The sequence below is a fragment of the Nymphalis io genome, chromosome 6, assembly GCF_905147045.1.
Source record: "Nymphalis io chromosome 6, ilAglIoxx1.1, whole genome shotgun sequence".
NCBI classification, from domain to species: domain Eukaryota; kingdom Metazoa; phylum Arthropoda; class Insecta; order Lepidoptera; family Nymphalidae; genus Nymphalis; species Nymphalis io.
The window spans coordinates 5,900,842-5,928,601 of record NC_065893.1 but is presented as its reverse complement, the minus strand read 5'-3'; the positions used below and the strand labels follow the sequence as shown (position 1 = coordinate 5,928,601).

The 27,760-nt window shown below is 31.5% G+C and overlaps 1 protein-coding gene across 3 annotated transcripts in view; it reads left to right on the top strand.

Annotated features, from left to right (window-relative positions):
* The window catches only part of LOC126769039 (uncharacterized), a 166,283-nt gene that overhangs the window by 51,000 nt on the left and 87,523 nt on the right, over positions 1-27,760 (top strand). The window contains exons 1-2 of one of the 3 annotated variants that reach the window (XM_050487582.1): positions 6,080-6,146; positions 7,548-7,785. The exons of the other annotated variants lie outside the window; for them this stretch is intronic. The gene's annotated coding sequence lies outside the window, so the exon portion shown is untranslated. Of the gene's footprint in view, positions 1-6,079; positions 6,147-7,547; positions 7,786-27,760 lie in introns of those variants that run through there. 3 annotated transcript variants of the gene reach the window in all.

Below are 27,760 nucleotides of genomic sequence, written 5' to 3'. Positions count from 1 at the left end.
TTTCATGAAATCATTTGCTTGTTTTTTTGAAATTTATTGGTTTTACTTAATTTATATATACAATAAATTTATATATATAACTACGTGGAAAAACGCAATATAAAAATTTTAAGCGTTTTCAATCTTTTGTTTATATTCAATATTTTTAGGAATGGTTTGATGTTCGCCTAAATAACTGAATATGCGGGCCTGGTAGACATTATTATTTAAATTATGTAAAAATATTCCATTCCGTTCCTCGCAAATAAACAAACGCAATGGACATACAAAGAATAAATTCTGTTGAATAAGTAATCACAATTATTTAATGGATGTTGTGTATTTTGAACTTCCTATCTACCCTGTAAGTAAAACTACATATTAAAAGTAGTTGATATAATAACAGGCAGTAAAAATTCGAAACACGTCCCTGATTTCACTTAATGGTTGATTAATTTGGTTATTAGTTTGCTAAAAATATTAAGCCAGCAACAGCGCTTGTCGTGTATATTTGTTTTGTTTAAAGGGGAGTCACCGATATATTATTTCATGACCATATTTTTAAGAACGTATTGATCTTCGTAAGCCGAGATGGTCCTGTGGTAAGAACGCGTGAATCTTATGATCGTGGGTTCAAACTCGGGCAAGCACCACTGAATTTTCATGTGCTTAATTTGTGATTATAATTCATCTCGTGCTTTACGGTGAAGGAAACATCGTGAGGAAACCTGCATGTGTCTAATTTCACTGAAATTCTGCGACATGTGAATTCTACCAACCCGTATTGGAGCAGCGTGGTGGAATAAGCTCCAAACCTTTTCCTCAAAAAGAGGAGAGGAGGCCTTTAGCCCAGCAGTGGGACATTCACAGGCTGTTACGGACGGATTACGGATTGATCTTCGTTGTCATTTTTAACACCTAGTAATCAAATTACAAAACATTTAACTATTTTCCTTAAATGTCTTAATAAATTGAATGTAGATCTTATCACTTTTTTGTTTCGTATTAGTAGATAATTAACGCCATGTACGTCGATTAGTCAATGAAAACGTCAACCTCTTGAACCATTTTTTCTTTTAATTTCTTTTAAAGGTTATAATTTATTTAATAAGTACTAACCTGCGCAAGATAAGTAAAACCTGCGCAAAATATATATTGATATTGATAGCGACATTTTCAAGTGACAATTGAAGAGAAAAACAATATTTCATTAAAAAAATATTAAAATAATGAATGGTAAAAAAGGTTTTTAATCTGAGCAAGAACTATTGCGTTTTCACGTGTATTTTTCATGCGATGAAATTCTGAATTTGTAGTCACCGACTCGCATTTAAGCAGCATTATTGAATAAGATCAAGGTCCCCTTGTGGGAAAACACAGGCCAATCAATTAAAGAAATTCAAAAGTGAGGTATAAGTCATATACGATGAGCCAGATTAATATACAGTGCCTTAATTATTTATCTCCTGAAGAATATAAATTTAATATCGAGTTTGTGATCACTGTTGGTTCCTACAAGATATCTTATATTGAGAGTTTTTTTTAGTTACATAAAACCTATTTACAAATTATTCATTATTGCAAATGCCAGGTGTTACATAATAATGACTTCACATCTATTTGATTATAAAAGCGTTGGCATTTGGAGACAATCAAATATATTCAACTGAACGTCCTCAGGGTATTAATAAAAGTACATCCATCAAAGTCAATCCTATGTATGTATGTCATCACGTGCTTGAAATATGCTTTAGATATGTAGAATATAAATTTGTTTTTATAATATTAAAAAGAATATACAAAAATAAAATAGTGCTGGTTTATTATTAAATTAATCTCAACTAATTCAACTTTTTATCGTTAGTAAAAAAAGGTAGGTACTAAAACTACCAGTATTTTGTATTAATTCTCTAATAAGTCCTAATTTATATTAGTACGGCAATGAAAATTGATGACGTCATTTAAAACAATTTATGACATCTTAGATATTCACCTTAGATATTGTTTTAGTTTCATTTATAACAATGTTTAGGTTTAGTTATTTTAGGTTTATTAAAGAAGAATACTGAAAATACCTATGCATTTCTTATACACAGCAGAAAACGGAATGAGAAAATTAGTAATAGTTAAGTGTTCGTAATTATAATTATAAACGTCATTAGAACAAGGTATGTTACGCAATGTCAATGCATCTGACTTTATTTTTAATTTCGTACTCTACATGCAGTCAACCTACTTACTACTTACTTCCTATTTGAAGAAATTGATGAACAAAAACTGAATCAGGTTTATTATAAAGAATAGAGTTAGATTCGGCTTTGAAATACGCTTTCATTTGTTCTCGAGATACGCGATGCGAAAGAAATATTCAAGAACTACATACTCAAAGTTACACACACTAACGAATACCTTCTACAGTGTATATTAGTAATGTAAATTACTACCTATGAAATTTAAAACACTTAAATTCTACATCATTTAGAAATTAGAAATCAATACTATAGTAATCAAAATTATATCGACAAATTAATGGAAAGGTTGTTTCCGTATTGTGGGGAAAATAGAGATGAAAGCGTAAAGCACAGAAAAATAACAAACCATTAATGTCCTACTGTGCAGAGGCTTCTATTTTTTTATGAACGTCATAAAATTATTTCCGACATCCGTCCTTATAATGTTTTCCTTTACCGATAAGCATTTTTTTGTCAGAGTCCTTCAGCTAGTTTCAAGAAGAAAGCCATCTTTACATCTTGTAAAAAAAATATTTTTTCTGTATTATTACAAAACTTAGGATACAACAGATTAAGCATGGCTCCCTTTAATCTCGTGTATGTATGGTTACTATATTTAACATGAATATAAATATTTATTTTCAAAGTTTCATGACTTGTGAGGAATGTCACTTTTATTGACATAAATCTTAAGGAAAAGTGGTATTGAGTATCGTGCAAACATTAAAATCACGAGTGAATTTTGCCTGAAAAACCTAATGCATATTGATTTCGTACTCCTGGTATTTCCGCTTTGTACTATGGGACAATACCGAGCGTATTGCTTGTACTTATTATTTATATTAACTTTACCCCATTTTGTTTAAAACCAATTTATGTTAAGCTGCTTTACATTTTAGACCTTACTAATAAGTATTGATAGTCCGATAAATATTTATGCATTATTTTTTCTTTATCAAATCCGTAGGTTCACATTCAAATGAAGCAGACAAAACATTTTGTAACGATTATTAATATACTAACTATATGAAGTTAATAAAATGTCGTTTTGGAAGGAGGTAATAATATAAAATCGTGTTATTTATATTATCGCTATTCCCAATAAAATAACAGAATATTGCTCTATTAAGGATAAGTTTTGCAACAACCAAAGTAGTAGTATCGATTTAAACCAACTTCTTATTATCGTATCGATTGAAAACTTCATATGTAATTCGTATGACAGTATAATAGTTTGGTAACATTGAGCTGATCTGACAATGGAACCAAAACGTTTTTTTAAGCTTTTTTTTTTTAAAACTTACCGTAACCGTACCGTAACCATACCGTAACAGCCTGTGAATGTCCCACTGCTGAGCTAAAGGCCTCCTCTCCTCTTTTTGAGGAGAAGGTTTGGAGCTTATTCCACCACGCTGCTCCAATGCGGGTTGGTAGAATTCACATGTGGCAGAACTTCAGTGAAATTAGACACATGCAGGTTTCCTCACGATGTTTTCCTTCACCGTAAAGCATGAGATGAATTATAATCACAAATTAAGCACATGAAAATTCAGTGGTGCTTGCCCGGGTTTGAACCAACGATCATCGGTTAAGATTCACGCGTTCTTACCACAGGGCCATCTCGGCTCTTTTTAAACTTAAAAATCGTTAATAGGTACCAAAAACTTATCAAATTTTAGGCTCGTTTTGCTTACTTTGACGTGTCCGATACTGATACTAACAAAGTCTAAGCCGAGTTATTAGCTATAACTTATTTGTTAGCATACAAATTTATAATGGTATTTAGTAATAAATAACTTTCAACAATATTTCTTTAATATATTACTTTACAAATCTATTCATTATAATCTGAAGCCACAATTTAGTATTTTTATTTTCATATTTTATTACAGAACTATTTACATTGAAGCTGTACTGTACAAATCGTGACCGCGTGGAATATATTAAACAATTTATTATTTAAGAAGTGTAATTTTTTTCTAATTTAACAAAATCACGTCAATGACTCACTCACGTCATTCCTTATGATTTATAAATAATGAAACGCCTGCATTTCTCTTTGCGTCCATCGACTAAATTACTCTTGTCCTATTAAAAGCGAATGAGTGTTGATGTCTGTGACTCAATTGTTCACTATTAGTCATAAGGAATACTTCCAAACATACGCTTAATGAATACTGGTTAATGCTTAAGTAGATTTATTCACATAAGTCAATAATTATAATTGTTTATGTTGAAAAGTTCATCACCAAATAAAAATTCTAATTCATTTTTTTTTTTTTATAGAAAAAAGGTCAATATATAAAAATGTCCATTCCACATACGCACGTTGAATGATATGTCTATTTTTAATATATAGCTTATCTATTGAATGTAGCTGAATATTAAACTGCCTTGTTACTTGATACAAAAAAAAAACTACAATAATTCAGAAAAGAAAACACTGACATTTTACTTTATTTTAGTTTTTAAATTATCGTGTAAAAACATAATAACTTACACAATACGCTAGTGGAGTAAGCTTCTTTCGCTCTCAATCCATCTTCTGTTGCAGACTGTGTAAAGTTAATGTAATGTGTTATAATATATTGTTTTATATTAACGTAATAGAAAGATATAAAGTGAACATGCCGGTCGTAGTTCCTATATTTGTTATGTGGTTAGATCTTAAAGACGTGCAAACCTGCTAATAAGCTTTAATTTTATTTAAACTTCAAACATTCAATAAAATTCTAAGATTAACTTATCACGACTTAGGTTGTTTAAAATAAACAAATGACAAGTTAATATAGAAATAGTCCACATTATTCTACGTAACGTTTGACTATATGTAGCCTTATTTTTTGTCAATAATAAGGGGTTAGAGAACTACTAACACCTTAATCTGGAGCCATTGAATTCTGTCAAATAGCAATAAGTATATGTCTTATTAATTATATTGTTGTTAAACAATATATTACGACTAAATATTTTCTAAACTGCTTTGACTACAATTAACTTGATAAGGGCAAGCGAATGACGAAGATAGTATTAGTCTGTCACGTTGATTTTTATTTTTCAAACAATATGATTCGATGAATTTTATAGCATTTGTCGTATTTTTATCATTGGGCGATACGTATAAATTTTTATTTTTGAGAAATACATGTTTTTTATGTGTCAAACCTTTTTATTTTAGCAAAGTTTTGAATCTTATATACGAGTACATGCTCGCAAGATATGATATCGAAATAAGCTGAAAATGCCAACTGAACTCAATCTAATAAATATTTTACTTCAATATTTTACGTCTCCATTACACCTTGTCAATTTTATCAAAAAAAGCTTGCTGCTTATTATATCTATTATGTTAAGAGCACTTACTTAATATGACATTAAGAAACAACCTAGACAAAAGCCTCTTTACTTGTTAAGGAAAAGGTAATACTAGGCTGTAATAATGCGCTGCGATTAATGAACGCATGTCATTTTTTCCTTCTTCAATAAACACGTGATGATTGCTAAATACAAATTTATTTTCACATGAAAATACTCAATAATGCCTGCCCTGGTCTGTAACCGTGACCTTTCAGTTAGATTAATGTGTTTTTTGTTTGCTATCTTGGCATAATTTTTTTTATAAGAATTTATTAACATGTTAATTGTAGAAAAGATTAAATAAGGTAGTTAAGGCATAACCAGAATTAATTGATCCTCAAAACCATGTCACTAACATAATTATACGAAATTGTTCAGTTTGCCAGTATCGCTTGTCAGTAGTTCCCATATGACATGTGACGTATATTGGACACTAGCCAGATTTTCCGTCACAGCCTTAGACCGGTAAACTTGATCGAAACGAAAATGTAATTAGTGTTGTAAACAATAGTCGAGACGCAAGGCGGCATTCGTGTGACGAACACCGCGCAAACCGCACGCGCGGTCGTAACTACTCAGGTACTTACTAATTTATCGGCAATAGTATACGTTTTGTGTCATATTGTTTGCTTAACTTTTTACATTGATCTAGAATGAGACGTAAATTCTATGCAATAGCGAAGAAAGTGATAAAACAAAGCCCTTATCGCGCTCTCAGTATCGGATGCTCTTGACATTGCCTCGCTCGTTCCCGCGAAAGACGTAGCGATATGTCGTGCGTTTCAGTTTTTCGTATTTGAGATTTCCGTGTCTGTGGCTGTAGCTTGTTCGACTTCATAAATATTCATACAAATTTAAATAAATGCGAAAACCACGTAATTTAAAATTATTTTTCTAAGATCATTGTTATGGAGATGCTAGTGAAGTGGCGAATAAGACATAAATAGTGCAAAACGCGATAAAAATAGCGGAAATAACGATTCAATTAGCCTGTCGCATAGAATATATTCGAGCTGGTTTAAGTATGTGAAACGAATGTCGGTTTGAAGCAGAACGAACTTATCCTTGCTCCGCTTATTAAGGATAATATTCCATGATTCATATAACGAATAGAAGTTTTATACTTTTTCTATCACATCAAGGAGAGAACGACAATGATTTTCTGCCGGTCACGTGCTGTCGGTGCGTTCGCGGCTCGGTGCATTAGTTATTGATGATGTGAACTTGAAAATAATAAGCCGTTAAGTCATAACGTTTTTACGAGGAATAAAGATTAAAAGGCATTCGTAGATTATATGCCACATTCTCAGAATTGATTCTATATAATATATAATATAATTCTATATAATATAATCGATTCGATATGTCTAATTAACAAATAATCTTTAAATTTTTAAATCGTTTTGTTAATCGGTGTGTCATAAAATCGCATTAATTTCATTTAATATATATTCATAAACATTAAATTACTTCTAATCAAGTTAATTTGTCGTTTGACATAGTAAAAAATAATGTGATATTAAGAGCAATCATGTGACATCAAATCACGAGGATGAAAAAGTATATGATTGCAATTAAAATCAATCACTAACTGTAACTTTAAATAAAAACAACATTCCGTAACGCTTAAAAATAAAAATATCATATTTTTTAGAATACCTTAGATAAAACAATTTAGTATAAAACAAACCTTCTTATTTCATTCTCATTATTTCCTTCTTATTTCATTTTCATTTTCATTATCAATAATTACCTAAATGTTTTGTTTAAATAATTAATCATTTTCAAAAATTAGTAGTTAAAGAATAAGTCATGTCATTTGCATAAAAGAACATCCGTGAAATAAAATAAAAAATACTAAGAAGGCTTGATATATTTTGAAATAAATGTCTCTATTATCTGCTTTTTTAGGATATAAATTTTATTCATATACTAAAAGCAGCTAGTATTTAATCTCTGATTTGACAATGTTTTTAACAGCATTTAAATTGTCGGAAGAGGAAAATTAAGTTCCAACATAAAAACTGTTCTGTTCGTTGCCGATCAAAAAAGTGTAAATAAAAAAGCGAACAACGAATTGTAAACAAAGTGGTTGTGATGACAGTGCGCCTGTGAGTTCTGTGATAGTTCAATTAGTGGTAAAGAAAACTGGAGGTCGATACGTATGAGGTGTCAGTTGCCGTTCAGCTGACAACAGATGTTATTCCTGCTGACACCGGTAAGTTGATATTAACTATCCCAGTTTTAGCCGAATACAATAGAGCTACCCTGCCTTCACCCGTTTTGTAACAGCCAACTAGAGCATGTTATTAGCGTTTAGCGGAGGCAAAAACCGACCGACCTAAATAAACATTCTTAGACAACCGAAAGCAAGCTCCGACAGCAAGTCCTGCCGAATCCCTTTTCACGCGGTGCTTTTAAAACACACTGAGCCGACTAAATACATAATAAACGAATGATACACTTACTTTATTTGTCGAGGAATGCTTGACATGTTTCGGGAAGACCACTCATATCGTGGATTTAGACGATAGATAGAGACGTGATATAAACCTAATGAAGGTGTTACATGCCATATAATAAAATGAGTTTATTGATCCTGTTCTAAATCAACTTTTTATTTTAATTAAAACAAAAACTGTTTCAGTTCTGTTCTAAATTCAAATCAACTATTTAAGGCTATTAATTATAGCACACATATAGCAATAAAATCGTGATATCATTTGATCATTTGTAGCATAACATGAATGAAACATTTATTTTACTTCACGTATCACACTCGTTGCACATGTATTGATTGTTTGAAACTTTCCAAGGAATATTGTACAATACAGCTTAAGATATTAGAATTAACAATTCCTTACAAAATGTGCAATTCAGATGTTCTCATTTAAATAAAAATGAAACTCATTATAGGATTGTCACAAGCATTTACAGTAATAGAATAGAATATTGTATCTACAACTAGCATACTTAAACTAATCGTCAGGTATGTAACTTAATAAATGAAATAGTTCGGTCACCATACTTCGTTAATTACTTGGTAACTAAGACAAGTACGCGGAAATAATTATTGTAAGCTTATTTACTCGTTTGATAATTTAATAAATTTTTGCGTGTCAAATGATTTTGAAAAACATAAATTAACTAACGTTTTGGTAGTTGCTATTTTCAAAGCCTGTTAGCCCTTTGCGCAGGGTATATTAAAATGCACAATCATTTGCACCAACACAAATGCAAACTCACTTTTTTTATAACTCGAAAGACGCGTTCTGGCGCTGAACCAATGACTTGCAAAAGCACGGAAGTCTAAACTTGGCCTACTTCCAAACGCCTGGGTTCTACTAAGAACTTATCCCCAGGTTCTGTGGATCTAAAATGCCTTATAAGGTAGCCACTAGAGCATCCAGATAGCTAGATATAGAAGTATCAAAGTAAGATGTTCTAATAGTGTGTCATGTACTATTAGATTCTCATTTTAGAGTAAGAGTATATTCGAAGACTCTTATTTTATTTTCAAATTTGTATATATATATTATTGAGAGTTAATAAGATTAAGTTAAAACACTAACAATTTGGTTTGAAATTTTTTTTTTGCATTCTCTGTGAGGAGATTAAAGACTTATTATTTTAAGTCACAATTTTACGGGCGGAGCGGTAATCATAAATATAAAACGTAATGTAAAGTAATAGCTTGTGTTGTTTCTTTACGATGTTTCTTTTTACCGCCGAGCACGAGAGGAATTATAAACACAAATTAAGCACTTGAAAACTCAATTGGCTGGTCCGGGTTTGAACCCGCAATAATCGATTAGATTACAGCAAGTGTCAATAACAACTGTAAAAAAATTATCTCAATCGGATGCGTGAACGCACAACATTATTTTTAATAGATAAAATTTACTTGGATAATATTAAATGTATAATATAAAAATATATAATTATTCTAAAATCCGTTAGATAAGCTACAAAACATTCCACTACGAATATACTTGTAGGTTTATAAACCTGCACCCTGAACCAAATATAAAAAAACTATTGTTTTATAAAGAGGCTCTTAACACCAGTACAAAGGAAAGTAGTAAAGTACATCTTCATACGAGTACGTACGTGATAAAACATGTTTATAATCAATGATTGAGCGTCTTGTGTTCGCTATCAAATTGTTAAAATCGAGTCCAATAAAATAACAACGGTTTTATTATTTAGAATTTTGTAAGAATATTTGTAAGAAGCAAAAATAAAATACACTTTTTAAAATCATTCCAGTACAAAAATCACTAAAAAAACCGACTACGTTACATAAAGTTTTCAAGTTTGTAAGAAGACTCAAAATTTTAATTAAAAACAAAAAAATGCATAACTTTTTATTATGGTCAAGAAACACTATTTTCAAGAGTATTCTCTTCCTTAAAATAAAGCCATACGAAAGAGCTAAATTTTCTTATTCATCATATATTGGACACAGATAATTTTAAAAACTGGTGAGTTTAATAAAACAAACTAAAAAATTAAAATATATATCGCATATGTGTCGTACATCAACTTACACTAATTATGTCATTGGAAGCGAGGTCGTTGCCTACTTCCACATTCTGTGAATACATTCGTCTTTCTCTTGTGCATTACTGTAATTTTAGACCTTGGGTACCACTCATACACAAAATTCATTTATTCAACATATTCATTATTTCTCCTTTTTGTTAAGTACGTCAACATTTTACATATTGTTTTCAAGTTAATAGTTCTAAAAACGATTTATATGAATCCAGTCAATCAAAAGCAAATAATACAAAAACATTTCTTTATAATTCACTTGTCTTGATTTTGGTAAAATTAGTAATTGTGTAGAAAAATGTATAATACTTTGATCAACGCGATAAGCCGTTTTTTAACCTATATTTTTAACAAATAATTCCTATAAAATAAAAAGGTGGATACTTAAGTCTATATCTATATAGGTACATTTTTAACGTAAAAAAATTATTACTTAAAATTAATGTAATATGTATGTGGGTAATTCTAATCGTAAACGGTATTTAGCTCAATCAATTAGAATTACTTAACGTGTGCATTGAACTATGCGATAACGCAATTTTCACATACTTAACATTTTTCGACCTTATGTTTCAAACTACAACAACGTTCTTAGATTTTCCTAATTCGTTACAGATGAAAGAGGCTTTAGCTATAAACAGCGCTTGACTTCTTTAGCCTTGTACGAATTAAATGTTTACGATCGCAATCGAGAGCGACGCAGTAACCTTGTCAATACAACCGAGAGAAGATAATGCCGGATGAAATAATATGGAGAAGTACGTTATCACTTATAGTTTAGCAGGAGCAGTAGAGCTATTATTTAGCAAATTCAGTACGTCATTTAATGTCGCAGTTTAGAATTCACAAGTTTTAGTTTCCTGGCATATAGTATATTTGCGTCTTATTTTTATAAGAAAATTACGAAGAGATTAAAAGACTTATAATACTAAGATGTCATTTATAAATTTATACGTTGATATCTTACAATTTAGAAATATGTTAATATTATTTTCACCGCCGAACACGAGAGGAATTATAAACACAAATTAAGCGCTTGAAAACTCAATTGGCTGGTCCGCGTTTGAACCCGCAATACAATACAATTTAGAAATATGTTAATAATATTATTTTGAATAGAGATTCATTTTAATTTAAGTCATGAATAGCTGCAACGTCAATTTATCTTTCATTAGTTTATTAAAAAACCAAAAGAAAATTAGATTTTTTCACCTTGTTCCATTTTCACGTCCTAAAAATAATAGGTTAAGTAATGGCACCACCCTCAATCCCATTTAACGCACAGCCTTGACTTTATGCGTCATAGCCTCTCCCATTTCACCAAGAACCTTAAAGATTGCGAATAACTTATAGTATTAAGTCGAATATAATATAATTTTAGAATAAAAGTTCGTTACAAATAGTGAATACGTGTATATTGACTTGACAGTAGGTAAGTAACACTTACTTCCGTTACACGACTTAGATTATAAAAATATTAGCCGCTTGTGATCAGTCTCATAATGAATTGAGAGAAGTAGAATTAATGAGTAGTTAGTAAATATTACACTGCATAGCAAAAAAATAATTATATTAAAAAGTTATTCAATTTTTGAAGAAGTGGATTTTCGCCGTTGACCGTTTTGACCGTTGACGTTGAAAAATTAAGTATACTTTAATTTAACTTCGCATACAGTAACAGCCTGTTAATGTCCCACTGCTGGGCTAAGGCCTCCTCTCCCTTTTGAGGAGAAGGTTCGCATAAAACAAGAATTATCTTAAAACGTTAATCACTTAAATAACTTAAGTTAAACCAAAGACAAAGTTTTTGCGCTAAAAACTTGTATTATTTATAGGGCGTTAAAATTTAATCATAATTAATAATAAGCAAATTATTATATATTTTTAATTATAAATAATAAGTATGGGTATTTTTACTTATTATAACTCATTTACAGCAACTTTACATACCTTAAGAAAACACAAATGTCAAGTAAATTTAAAATATTCTTATCAAAGTATTTAATATTTATTTTATTCAAATTTAAACTCCTTTTTAGGAGTTCACATATGATTTTTTGATAAGACCCATAATATATTTACATTTTTTAAAAACCGGCGTCTAAGACTGTAATAATAAAAACTATATAAGACTCGGCAAACGTAGTGTAGGACGCCCTGTGGCAAGTTGAACCGACGATTTATAAAAGGTGGCTCAAGATCGGGATGGTTGGCGTTTTATGTCTTTAGTCGGCTTTAGTCCGGCCGTGGACGGCAAGAGGCTGAATAAAAATATATATGACTCGATATCATCGTCTAATTTGAAGAGATTTTAATATTATTTTTATTAAATACATTTTAGCTTGAAAAATTCAACCACCCGTATTTTTTGATAGGTCCTTGTGCAAGCCCGTCTGGGTAGATACCACCCACACATCAGATATTCGATCGTCAAATATGTGTTTTGTTTTCCGGTTTTAAAGATGAAAGAGTCCTCTTTAATTGAATAGTTGAGAATTTTCCGCGGCTTTACGTATAATTTTATAATCAGAATTATATTGGCTTTGTTTATGAAATGTTTCGTATGTAGAAAGCTATAAGGCAAATAAAACATCCCTTTATTGTTTTATTTGAATAACTTAAATCAACAAAGCAAAATGCTAAACAATATTTGTCAAAAAAATAAGAATAAAACATTCCACTTTTACAAAAGGTTCTTCATCGATGAATGATCGAAATTAATCTTCATATTGGTTATTTACAAAGACATCATGCAAATACATTAATGTCTCAATTTAAATCAACAAAGTAGACTGTATTGCAACTCTTTGTCCGTTTATTACTTTTTCATATCTTGAGTGGAGAGTGTACACACACCCTATTTGTGCTATTAACGTTTTACACAAGTTAACAAGTCGTGATGGATTAGAAATTGTTTGTAATCTCAGAACTGACACTGCAAGGAAATTTCCACTTAGTGTTATCGCTTATGTACGGACTTCCGCGTTATTTTAATCTTGTTAAAATAATTCGGCTTTTCCTTGACTTCGTCTCGACTAAGCTAACTAAGCAGTCACTTCCTCAATATAACTAAATTCAGTAATTTAACATTAATGACTTAATTATAATATAACATTTAATGAATGTTTTTAAGTTATCAAAACACCTTTTTTCAAGAAAATTTCTTAAATTCTTTTTCAAAGTGATGAATGATTAAGTATATTTACACTTTCCGGAAAAGAACCGGAGTCACCGACATAGCTTGCAAAATTAGCAGGCTGAAGTGGCAGTGGGCTGGTCACGTATGTCGTAGGACCGATGGCCGTTGGAGCAGACGAGTCCTAGAGTGGAGACCGCGAATTGGCAAGCGCAGCGTAGGGCGCCCTCCAGCCAGGTGGACCGACGACCTTAAGAAGGTGGCGGGCACCAACTGGATGCGGAAGGCGGAGGACAGGGAGCTTTGGCGCACCTTGGGAGAGGCCTATGTTCAGCAGTGGACAACGATTGGCTGTTGATTGATTGATTGATTGACACTTTATTTACATACTTTTATAATAACATATATTTTCTAAAAAAATATAATTTTTTTTATGAGCCATTTTTTGATGCGTGTAGAAAAGAATAATTCGTTGATTGGTATAATTCGATACGTGACTAGCATGAGAAGCATACGACAAGGTCCCATATCGTGATTGTAGTCCGTTTTGTTCGATTTCTAGCTTTAATGTCCTTGTTAATAAGTACTATAATCGTGTTTATTTGACACGCCAGTTACGGCCCATGCCCGTAAGGATAAACAGGAAGGTTTCTATTGAACGAACCATTTATTTGTTGAACTTGAACCAGCAGTTATGAATCATGCGGCAGGTGTAAAGGTCACATGTCTCTAGTGCATGACATATTACTTCAATTTTTTTACATATCTAATATATTCATATATTTTGATACTTTAATTTAATAATTTATCTGATGTGTAGTTGAGTTCTGTAAATTGTAAATAACATTATTATTGTTAAGAAAAAAAAAAAACATTTATAATTTATAAAAGCCCACAAATATGTACAAATTATTGTTTAGATAATAATTATAGAACACTTACGTTGTCTTGAATTTTATCTATTTAATTTTTTATTTTTGTAATAGTTTAAAGGTGTATTTAGATTTAATATTATTAATAAAAATTGACACCTTTTAGATTTCTTTTATTGTATAGGAATACTGCAACGAATAGATGCAGCATACAACACAATGTACACCTTTATGCGATTATGTACAAAATATCCATAAATACTTATATGCTCGTGCATTTCTTAGTGATCGTGTAACTTCTAAAGGACGAGACCGATTGGAGTAATATTCACATAAAAGGTTGTTTTGTCAAGATGATTCATAGCTATGTTAAGGTTCGATTGGTCGCATTAAGTTCTTATTTGTGGAGCGAAATCTCTCACATTCATGACATTTGTTGGTTTTGCGTCAAAGAAAATTAAATTCTGAATCCGAAAAGCACTGCAGAGTAGTTTTTAACAAATGTTATTATTTCTATATTTAGCAAACAAGGCCGCAACTTGTTTTGCTAATTGATAGATAAAAAATGTAAAGAAATAAAATACACGTATATCACTATCATTCTCGACATATTATAATATTTATTATGCTGTCATGCGACACATTTGCGAATGTTTTAGGCTGCTCACGAAGACAATGTATAATAAATTAATAATTTGTTAAAGAGGACGCGGGGCATATAAGACTAATCTAATCAGAATCAAACTAATCAGAATCAAGAAATATTATTAAGTTCCTTGCCGATAGAACTATTTCTATGAACAATAGTGTAGTTATAAATATTAACAATCGACGATACGACTTCGATCGTGATACCCGTCAACGCTATATTTGTTCCGGTTCAGAGTCAACTTTGAAGGTCCATCCACTACGTAAGAAATTAGCACCCGGAATATTTTACAGATCTAGACAATGTCAATCATAATAATAATAATATTTACATTTTCATTTCCCTAAGCGGCATTAGTATAATGATAACGATCAACCAACGTATTTTGCGAGCCAATTCGTGTACCATTGAAGTGTTGAACTTTTATCGTAAAAAATATTATATAATTATCCCCTAAAGTATAAATATATTTACGAATAAATCGTCATATTCTATTGATTTGTATTTAAAATTATAGTTATAATACCATTCCAATTACAAAGCAATTTAGTTTATATAGGGTATGCATTTATCACAGAAACACGACAAAAGAAGCGGAATTTTTAGACAAATTAGGTATGTACCCCTATCTAATTAATATTTTCCCAAACTATTAGTTTAATAGATTAATAAATTTCCACCTGGTTGGCAACATAAAATTACTCCATTAAAGCCAGGGCCAACAGTTGTAAAGTACAAAATGTTTTTCTTTGTAATGTGATTTGCTCATGAAACGACTAAACGGAGGCACCGGTGGCATGGAACTAATTAGAAGGCCAATGTACAGTTGAAGTTGTCATTATTAAAGATTTTATGTTCATTTTCATAAAAGTCAAAGTCATGCAAACGTATTCAAATTGTAAGCTTCAAGATTAAATTGTAAAACAATATATGCATATTGATTCCTATCACATGCTTATTACCTTATTTCTAACATAAATGAAACGTAATATTTAATACACTACTTTGTATGTTTAACGACAGCAAAATAAATTTACGAATTCTATATCACATACGTATTATTTTTACATAAATAGTTGCTAACTCAATACCTGTCTATAGCGATTATATTTCTAATAATTTTATAAGGTAATTATAAATGTACAACAAAATACACTTATTTTAGCTAAATGAAACAACACACAACAACGAATTTTATTTATAGATAAAATTTTCCACAAGCTAATCAATCAATCATGTTTACCAAAAAATATTAATTATTTAGTAAGCAAAATGTCCGTTTAATATATAAAAAAGTAAGTAAGTGTTCACTTCTTCTTCATGTGCCTCTCCGACTAGTAAAGGTTAGCACATACGGGTATTATTCTATTCCAATGAGTTAAGTATGAAGAATTGCATACGATATTATTGCGAATACTGAAATATTATTGATATCACAACTTTTAAAGTTCTAAATTCAAATTGTTTTATTAATTCAACAAATACCTCAAACCCGTTGCCTCAACCTTGGTTCGAAGCAATACATCAAAAACCACTCTTAAAATCATTCACAATGTTTACATAGATAACAATGTTTGTCATAACGTAGTTGTTTTTCAGTGATTCATGTGTAATGATAAGGTAGTAATTAAAAATGTCGGTTGAGAAATCAGTAAATACGTGTTAAAAGTATGCTTTGTGTAGTTTAATGTATTTTGACATGATTACATGTAAAGTATCGCGAAGATCTCTTTGCAGACTAAATTTTTAAAGCTTATACTTTAATACTATAAAATGGTTTGGCGATATTTTTGGTATTTGAAATATATTTAAGACTGGCTTTTAATATTACACAAACAAGAAAATTCTGAGTTACAAGCTAAAATAATAGAAATAACAATGTTTATAACAGTAAAAATAACACTATTCGTTTCTTATTATGATTGTTCCTTGTAATAACATTTTTTTGTGTATTAATTTGAATAGAAATTTAAAATTTGCTTTACTTAATACATCTTTAATTAAAATAAATTAATGTTACTATGTTTGTCCCGCAACTTAATTATTACTATATCTAACGACAAATTAATAGAAGATAAAACTTAAAGTAAATGTAAATGTCGTCATCCCTTACTACTGCTGGGGGTGTGGTGCATACACATGTGACAGATTTTTTGATATCTTATCTTCACCGCCGCATACGAGTTAAATTATACACAAATTAGGCACTTGATAACTCAGTGGTCTTTGCTCCGGTATGAACAAGCAATATTCGTGATTAACTAGTTTTCTAGCCAATGCGCCATGTCGGATACACTGGGTGGAATTATGTATGGCGTACCATTTCACTTATAAGCGTTGTTGTTATTGAACTGCAAAATTTCGACGAGCAACGAGACATTGTATTCTGTTAACAGAAATGGTCTCGTGACATTGTTGACTTTGACGTCAAGCACAAAACAATGAAAGTAATACGTTTTTAAAATATTAATTTAATATCATGCGTTTTGGCAAGTTGCCTCTGAATTTAATAATTCGTTGGTCACAAGTTGGTCATGTAATATTTTAATCGTTAGTAGAATAATTTAAAAGTATGAGAATGCATCTTTTCTTAAGCTCACATTTCGTTTCTATTTTAGACAAAATATTAAGATAAGATTGATTGACATCAATAATTTTATACAAAAATAAACTCAGTCACAGTTATTTAAAAAAATACTATATGAATATGTTGAAAATAGTGATTTTGTGTTGACAATTCATAACTGGTTTGAAAGAACAATTTAAATAAACATGAATTAATTATTTTTTTCTCTACAACATACTGGTGGTAGGGCTTTGTGCAGGCTCATCAAGGTAGTAACCACCCACTCATCAGATATTCTACTTTTTCTGATTTGAAATTTTGCCACAAGTGTAGTCCACCACCCCGCATTCAAGCAGCGTGGTGGAATAAGCTCCATACCTTCTCCTCAAAAAGGGAGAGGAGGCCTTAGCCCAGCAGTGGGATATTCACATGCTGTTACTGTTACTGTACTGTTACAATGTTTATGGGCGTTGGTGACCACTTACCATCAGGTGGCCCATGTGCTCGTCCACCTCTACCTATTCTATAAAACATTACTATTCTATATTTTTTACATGCTTAACATGAAGGTATATCATGAATTACAAGCGACAATGCCAATTAATAATTACTTACACTGGCTGTCAAATTAAATATAATACTTTAACGTATAAGGGAGAGTAATTAGTACATTAATATTTCGTTATATTTAATAGTCAGCCATATTTAGTTTTGTACGCTTTCAAACTATTCATCGTAAAAATGTTTTTGTCAAACTTTTTAAATGCTTTTCAATGGATTAAAAAATGATTATTAAATTATTTATCGTCTACGCAAAACTTCTATAATATGTATAATTATTTCAAATTCATGCCAAATGATGCACATTTTTTAGTTCGCGATGGTAAAACGTTTGAAAACGTAACTCACGTATGATTTTTTTCAAACTATTTAATTATATATTTGTTAATTAAGAACGTACCTACATTGTGAATGTTAAACTTTTGCTAATTTTGATTTTTTGTGACACTAATCATATTTAAAAACCGTATTGCGTTTGCAAATCGAATTAATATTTGCCAAAATAGGAATAATTTTAATTTTTTTACATTATTTTATTAGTATTTATTTTTACATATTGCCTGACTAATATTGATATTTAATGTATCCTACATTCATTCATACATTGAGATACATTCTTCCTATAATTACGTATACATTAATAATACAAATGCGAAAGTGAGTTTGTTTGTTGCGCTTTAAAGTCCAACCGATCATCATGAAATTTTGCATACACGTCAAGAGTTCAGAAAAGGATAACATCTGCTCCCCTTCCCCTTATACATGCAGAGCCGCGGGAAAATTAGTATTGTTGATAATTTACAAACTAAAACCTAACTCAAATTATACAAGGTGCAAGTTCGGCCCCACATGGAGTACTCGTCTCATCTCTGGGCAGGAGCTCCCCAATACTAGCTTTTTCTATTTGACTGCATTAATGTAGAGCTGCTCGAATTGTAGACGATCAAGCACTTTCCAACAGACTTGATCCTTTGAATCTGCGTAGAGATGGTAGATCACTCTGCACCTTTCATGGGAAATACTCATGACTTAAGATACACAATTAGACACGAATTAACATAGTCTTATTATACTCTACCGGAACCAAGCGTACCATGTAAGCACAAATCAAATAATGTATTTTGTATTGAAATGAAACATGGCCGCGATTAATTGATAAAAACATTAGTTAATATGCGGAATGTTACATTTAACACAATTAACAGTACACACATATAATATACATTACAGCTAAATGGTTCAATCAATATTCCGTAACCGTAACAGCCTGTGAATGTCCCACTGCTGGGCTAAAGGCCTCCTCTCCTCTTTTTGAGGAGAAGGTTTGGAGCTTATTCCACCACGCTGCTCCAATGCGGGTTGGTAGAATTCACATGTGGCAGAATTTCAGTGAAATTAGACACATGCAGGTTTCCTCACGATGTTTTCCTTCACCGTAGAGCACGAGATGAATTATAATCACAAATTAAGCACATGAAAATTCAGTGGTGCTTGCCCGGGTTTGAACCCACGATCATCGGTTAAGATTCACGCGTTCTTACCACAGGACCATCTCGGCTTCAATCTATCTATCTAGGCTAATCTAATCTATCTAGGCTTTAATCTAATGCGTATATACGACATGAGATGATTTCACTTTGACCAAGTCAATCAATATTCGATACATGATAAATAGACCTCACGGAACTGTCGCATTTGACATAAAACGATTTATTGTCTATACATACTGGTACATCAGGGATTATCTGAAGTGAGGTTGTTAAGAAAAACAAAAACTAAGTCTATCAGAAATAAAAACCACTGGTAAGGTACTTAAATTGAATATGAGAAATATAAAACTTACATAACATGTGATTATAGTATATTAAGAATATAATATATTAGATCTGAAGCATTAAAAGGATATTTATTATATTTAAAGAAATGTTATCTATAGTTTTAATTTTAATTTTGTTAACTAGAAAATATATAGACAATAATCCTCTATAAAACTGGCTTAATTTTTGTACGACAATTATCGTGCTGTCTAGGAGTTTCATTAACTCGCTACAAAGCGAATATGCTTTAATTAATGATGTATGGCTTTAAGTTATATAAATAACTGCATATGAAAAACCTACTTTAGTTGTACTTAATTTATACATTTCTTTTTAACTTGTTCCAACACTTCTTGTTACCTTAGAAGCCCCTAATTTAATTTATACAATACAATACAATATAATATAATATTTACTCGTTATTAAATCTTTGCGTACATTTAATGTTTGCGTATACTACTTCAACTATTTATGGAATTGTCTTATACAGGTACTTTTACATAGCCTGTGTAATACCTCTTTTATTCTATAAAGAAATAATGAACTAAATACAACGTTTTTTAAATATAAAACTTTATACCATACTCTACCATACTCAAACTCCAACCTACCTAAAAGAGCGGTTTACCTTCCTTGGCTCTCATACACCAATCAATTTACGCTCTGAGCAAGACAATAAATTGCTAATCCCTCTGAGTTGCACTAAAATATACAGCAATTCCTTTACGGTTAAAGCAGTCAAACTATGGAATTCCCTGCCTCGAGAAATTGTTAATCCGTGCATATTTTTAAGAGTCGTTTGCATAATTATTATCTATGAATATAATAAGAGCATGTTCTATTATTATATGTATATGGTTATTTATTTCTTATTTATATAAGTTTGTTTGTATGTATGTATATATGTATAAGTGTATATGTATATATATGTGTGTAGGTTGGTATATTACATATTTGTATTAAGCTCCTTAAATTTTAAGTATAAGTTGTTCGCACACTATGCCCGATTAGTGATCCTGGCTAAAAAACACATAAACATTTCTCTTTACAGAGGTTTCCTGGAAGAGATCACTATAATTGATAAGGCCTCCTTTGCATACTATATGTTCTACTTGCTATTATATGTTACTAAATGTTTGTAAAGTGTGTGCAATAAAGGATTAATAAATAATAAATAAATAATAAATAAAACCATGATAATACGATATTTCGGGTTATTTTTCAGTTGTGAGAATGTATTGACCTAATACACAGGTACATACTTAGTTCAAAAGCTGTTAACATTGACCTTTTTAGCATGTGGCGAGCTATGTTACTACGTTATTAAGCACGAAACGATTTTATCGTTATCAACTATTCGATTAAATGTTTTTGGGAATTATTTTTTTTATATAACATTCTAAGGGAACAATTAATATACGTAAACATGTAATATATAGATAAGATGCATAATTCTTAATTTTAAGTATGTTGAGAATTTTTAACAAAAGGCAACTGACTTTTTAGTAAGTATTACGGAAAAAAAAAATTATGGATACTATAATTTAAATATGAATAAATAAAAAATGAAAAAGACGTATTAACTACAACTTGAAACTATGCACGCTTGTGATAAGTTTTATAACTTGTTAACCTTTAAAATAGGCGGTCGTATTTATGTAGTTAATGAAATATAACTCGTTAAAAGAAATTAATTTTATGTTACATCTGTCATTCCTCGTGGTATCAACCCCAATACTTTGTAATAGTATCCAAACCCTTGATACTTTTTAATCGGATCAAATGAAGATACATTAAGAATTCTATTAAAAGGTGTGTACAGGTTTTAGTTATTTTTAGCCGACTTCAAGACGTTGCAAAGTAAGTTTTGCAATGGTTTGTGTGGTTAAGAAAAATAATGTTAATGTTTTTTGTGTCAATATTTGTAAAAATAAGTGTATAAACAACATAAAAGGTTATCTGATCACTGTTTTACATTTTCAACAGCTATAATTATTACATATTTTGAATATAAGTTTAAAGCGCTAAATAAAGTTACATATTATCACACAAGTAACAATAATCATAATGTTATTGATATAATGCTTTATCTAAAAAACAAAAAAATATATACAATAAATATTTTGTTTTTATAGCAAATATTTTGTTTTAAAGCATTTTAATAAGCAAGAAATATAAAATAAATTCCACAATAAATACCATTAAATAGAAGTATATTTAGCTGCTACTAAAAATATTATACCAATTCTTTCTATGTTGGTTTCACATTTTGAAATATTTAACAATAAGATGTTTACGTATGAGCCGTTAAAATGTGAGTGATAATATTTTCTCGAGAAAAAATAAGGACATTGACCCACCCGTTACTTAAAACAGAAAAAAGTATGTATACTTATTACTATTAGTAACGAGGCATTTATCAAGCAGCAAACCATCATTAAGCTTACGAAAACTAGCCTTCTCCCCGGCTTTACGTGTAATTTTTATTAAGTATTTTATTATTTAAGCTTAGTTTATTAACTTCACGGGAAAACAATATCTTTGACAGGATAAATAGTTTTATTTTTTTATTTTCATGTTAACCGCCTACAAACTGCATCGGTAGTATGGCGACTAATATGTTTTGGCTATGTATCTTGTATGTCCTGTATAAATGAACTATTAAAAAAATATTATAAAAGTAAATTTTATATAACTATCACCATATTTGTAAAACAAATTATCAACATAATAACAAACAATTATCATATTTGTAAAACAAAAAATCTTAAGTGTATTAGCAATGTCATTATATTAAAATTGTTGTTTCAGCTGTTTCCATTTTCATATTGAAATGTAATTTGTTTAACAACGATTAATTTATTTATATAAAACGAATTGTGAGTTTTATTTTTAAATTCACTATTTAACGATTTGCAACAATAGTCTTTACTACAAAGCTTTCTTTATGTTATAATTTGCAATTACTTGACATTACATAAAAATCGTTTAAATTTTAAATGTTATCTCTGAACACGTCAAGCCTCAAAAACTTTTATTACTCTTTGATAATTATAACCTTGACAACGTACATCAAAAACATTTTTAAATGAATGCTGAGTGGATCGCGTTTATTGTATTCTGGCGATAAAAGAGCAAAACCACGCCAATTCGAGATCTAACAACACAACAATACCAAGTACTTCTATTTTGCGGTAGAATATCTGGTGAGTAGGTGGTACCTACCCAGACGAGCTTGCACAAAGCCCTACCACCAGTAAAATCTATCTAATCTATGTTCGTTCGTTCATTCCTATTTTAAATTAAAGAAAAACTTAATAAACTCTTAACATTTTTCATAAATGCACTACTAATACAAAATACAGTCTAGTGTAGGAAAGAACTAGACAACAACTAAACAAATAGTTAAAAGCCACAAGAGCACGATAACATCGTGTCTGTAAACACGTTATATTATTATCCGAGGTATTAAAGAGATATCTCTACTTTAACGACGTTTGATCATAACAATATGTACGATAACACGCTACAGCATTCCGTAATTGAATCTTATGTATCTAAAATAAATAATTGTTTTTCATTACAGCCGGGCATCATAGAAAACTGCAAATAATCTTGTAACTAGCTAGCTTTACAAACTATATATGTATATATAGTGTACTCACGACTAAAAATATTCTTACAACATTTATAAATAATTTCCAGTTTAAACCATAAGTAAGAATCGGTGTAATTATATACACAAGATGGAACCCTGTTACTAAGCTTATACCATCTGTTTGTCGGACCACTATAGAATCATGTTAGCAAATTCTTTATTTCAAAAATCCAAGCCCAATCATCATTGTGCCAGACGCCAGTCTAAATCACACATTTTAATACATCCGTTTTTAATACAATATTTATAAGTCCCTAAGGCACTTTAGAGGTCATATTAAAAATATTATTATATACATTTAGAGATTTAGGTGGAGTCATTACGCTAACAAATAGCCAATTTGCCAAAAAGCACACAAAGGATAAAGGTCACGCTATTGAAACTTTTGACCGAAGAAATGGAACGAATGGCGTTACTCATACGAACCAGCAATTTAAAATGTTTTTTTTTATATGGTTTCATAAAGCTTTATTTTATCAGTAATAAGTACTTTATTCCGTAATAATTGATAGCTTTATCTCGTTTTCAGATTCAACGTTTATATTTGCAAATAAATGCTGTATATGATAATTATTACTAGTTATATCTGCTGCATAGCGCATACAACACGATTTTAACAATTAAACAATGACTTATACTTTACAGTCATAATACCGTTATTTATATTTAAATAAATAGTTTATTTAAAGTGTTATTGCTTCCTCAGATTGAATCTGTAAATTTACCGAACGACAGATTCGATTACATCTTACCATTTGGTAATAAAAAAAAAATAGCATTTATCGCAAATAAAAAAAAAACGGTGTTACGGTTGCTTCTACTCGTATTCAAAGGTGGAAGGTGGTTCTTCTAGTATCTTACCTTTGTTCAATTGCTTGTAGAAATACACGAAGTACTTCGAGCTGCTTAGCTTTTTAGTTAGTTAATTAGTGATTTTATGATTTTGTACGCGATATTTGCTTATTTGCTTATCATGAAATAATATTTGAGAGTCTTCAAAACAACCAAATTCATATGAATCATACAAAAAGATCGGTCGGTCTTCAATGGCTAATTAGCACTTAAATTTTTTGTAATGTGTTACTACTTAAGTAACGTATAGTTTTTCATTTTTAAACAAAATTTTTATCATAAGTTTATTTATACAAATCCGTCTTCAAAAGGGGCTTAAATTATACATATAAGCTCTTATGATAAATTACTTATTGTTTTTGTTTTTTTAATGGATAACAAAATATTAAAATTACTTTGTAAATGCAAACAACAAAACTTGTTGTTAGAAAAAAAAAAACGGGATCCTTCGCAATCGAATATTATAATAAAAACATACGTTAATAATAAAGTTTACACGACAATGTTGTCAAATTAATGTATCTCCACGATGAGTTTCACACAATGCAATAACTTTTTTTTTTTATATTTGCCGGGAGGGCAAATGACTCTACTCCACCTGATGGTAAGTGGTAGTAGAGTCCAAACGCGACGACGTCCAGTACAGACGGGAAAAACGTTCTGCACTAGCCGCCTTCGCCTTGCCTGCCCGCAAGATGCCTCTTCACGCCTCGTTTGAAGGAACCCGGGTTGTAAGAGGAGGGGAATACGTGAGCTGGTAAGGAATTCCATTTTTTTGAAGTTCGACAAAGAAAGGAGTTGCCAAATTTCTTTGTTCGCGATGGAATTGATGTCACAGTTAGGCGGTGACATCGAGAACCAGCTCGCGTGGACTTAAGAAGGAAGGGGGAAGCAGGAATTAAAGAGAATAATTCCTCAGAGCACTCGCCGTGATACAGTCGATAGAAAGCGCTCAGTGCTGCTATCTCACGACGCATTTGTAAAGGTTCAAGGGTGTTTGTGACCTTTACGTCGCCAATAATGCGTACGGCACGTCGCTGCAACCGGTCCAAGGCCTCCAGTAGGTACTTAGCGGAGCCATCCCAAAGGTGCGAGCAATATTCCACGCAAGACCGTACCTGTGTTTTGTACAGCAGGCACAGTTGTTGTGGCGTGAAAAAGCGCCGCACCTTGTTCAGAACTCCGAGTTTCCGTGAAGCTGTTTTTATAACAGCCTCGATGTAATCCCTTGGACTAAGGTCGCAGCGAACGTCGATCCCCAGCATGGCGATTTTTGCTTTGTATCACCAGCGGAGTACCACAGAGGGAGGGAAGAGGGGAAAATGCTGACTTTTTCGCTGTGAGAGCGCATACCTGTGTTTTCTTGGCATTAAACTCAACAAGATTATCAGAGCCCCATTTGGCGATGAGCTCTAATGTCCTATCGAGTTCAACGACAAGATCCTTCCGCCTCTCCTCAATTTCCGCCCGCCCAGCCACTGCGCGCCCGTGGTATCCACCATGCACTGTACTATCGTCATCGCATAGCAATGTATGTTCCCAAGAGAGAGCATATCATTGAAATGCAAAAGAGTGTCGGAGATAGCACAGATCCCTGGGGGACCCCAGCATTCACTACATAGAATTGTGAAGCGCAACCATCAACTAAAACACGAAGGCTACGCTTGTGTAGGAAGCTGGCAATCCAGGTGCATAGCTGAGCAGGCAGATCATATGCCGGCAGCTTGGAGAGAAGACTTCTGTGCCAGACCCTGTCGAAAGCCTAGGAGATATCGAGGCTGACAGCCAACGATTCTCCATGCTTGTCGATAGCTTCACCCCAGAGGTGTGTTACGTACGCTAGAAGATCACCCGTGGACCGTTTTGGTCGAAACCCGTACTGACGATCATTAATTAGACAGTGATCTTCTAGGTAATGGATCAGTTGGTTGTTTAAAATCCGTTCCATCACCTTACAAAGTACTGAGGTGATAGCTATTGGCCGATAATTTGCCGGGTCAGACCGATCCCCTTTTTTGGGAACCGCTTGCACATTAGCTCTTCTCCAAGCCTCCGGCACACATCCCGAAGAGAGAGAAAGTTGGAACAGGCGCGTTAACACAGGAGACAGCTCCGCTGCGCACTTCTTCAGCACTATGGCTGGTATTCCATCGGGACCGCTAGCTTTCCGTACATCAAGTGATTGCAGCTCCGCACGCACATCACGTTGCCTGATTTTGATGTCAGGCATCGTATGGCCACAAGAAGGTATTGTAGGTGACAGCGCACTACAATCATCGATGACGGAATTATCGGCAAAGAGTTTAGCCAGGAGATCAGCTTGCTCTTGCGGACTGTGAGCTAGCGATCCGTCCGGACAAGGACAATACTATAAAAGTATCCTTATAACTTAAAATCAAGGACAATACTATAAAAGTATCCTTAAAATTTACATACTAAATTTTAATCAAATTCATTAAATTTCAATTCTAACCAATGGATTGTCATTATAATTTCTTGGTTGTAAGTTGATAAGGCTCATTTATATTATTATTATTAGGGTCGAAGTGTGTTTTGAAAATTGTTTGGAAAAGGACTTGCACGTTTATCGTTCACCTGACCAACACATCCTGTAAATACTTTTTCTGGTGAGGTGGTTTTTGAAAACGCGATATTGATAACGCTTTAGTCCATATTTTAGACACATTCCGTCTAACAGCTGTCGTGATGTAGCGCTGTTATCCATTTTAGCCGTATAAATGTTCAAGTGATAGATTGCTATTTAATAACTATAATTTATTTTCTGATATTTTCCAAGAAGTTCTTACAAAATACATTTTTTTAAATAGTAAGCTTAATCGTGATATGTAGATATATTATATTCTAATCTATTACTCGTGGCATCACTGGGTATCAGTTATTGTATTAGTTTTCTGTTCTAAAGCTGATTAAAACAGTTTAATTATATACTTAAAGACAGACAAGGACAGGGATAGCGTTTCAATACCAATGGTGCATTGACTAAATAACGAAATAATTGGCCCGACTCGGGATTCACACACAGGACCTTATGATCAGCAACCGAACAACCTAGCTACTATACCAACGGGACAGTAATTTATAAAAGATTATATACTCTAATATAAGACCTTTGATCATAAAACTAATAGTATACGTTGTTGAGTGATTTATTATGAATTATAATTTCTGCAACGAACAATTATTTCTTAATCCTTTTTATGAAACTTTAATTACTTGTAAGTAATATTAATTAATTTTGTGACTATAATGATCTTTATTTATCCTGATTCCAGCCCCAGTAAACTGTAGAAGTAGAAATACATTAAGTGCTCTTAAATATCATAGCAGTTAAAACGTTATGCTTCTGAAAGCATGTTCAATACAATATCAATAAAAGTAGTTAAGAAGACAATAAAAAAGCTTAATAAAAAATTCTAAGCTTTAACTTTTTAAATGGAATTTAACATATTATGCTGTTTTTCATCTCTTAAAACCTAATTCTTAATTGTTGACCAATTTTTACTT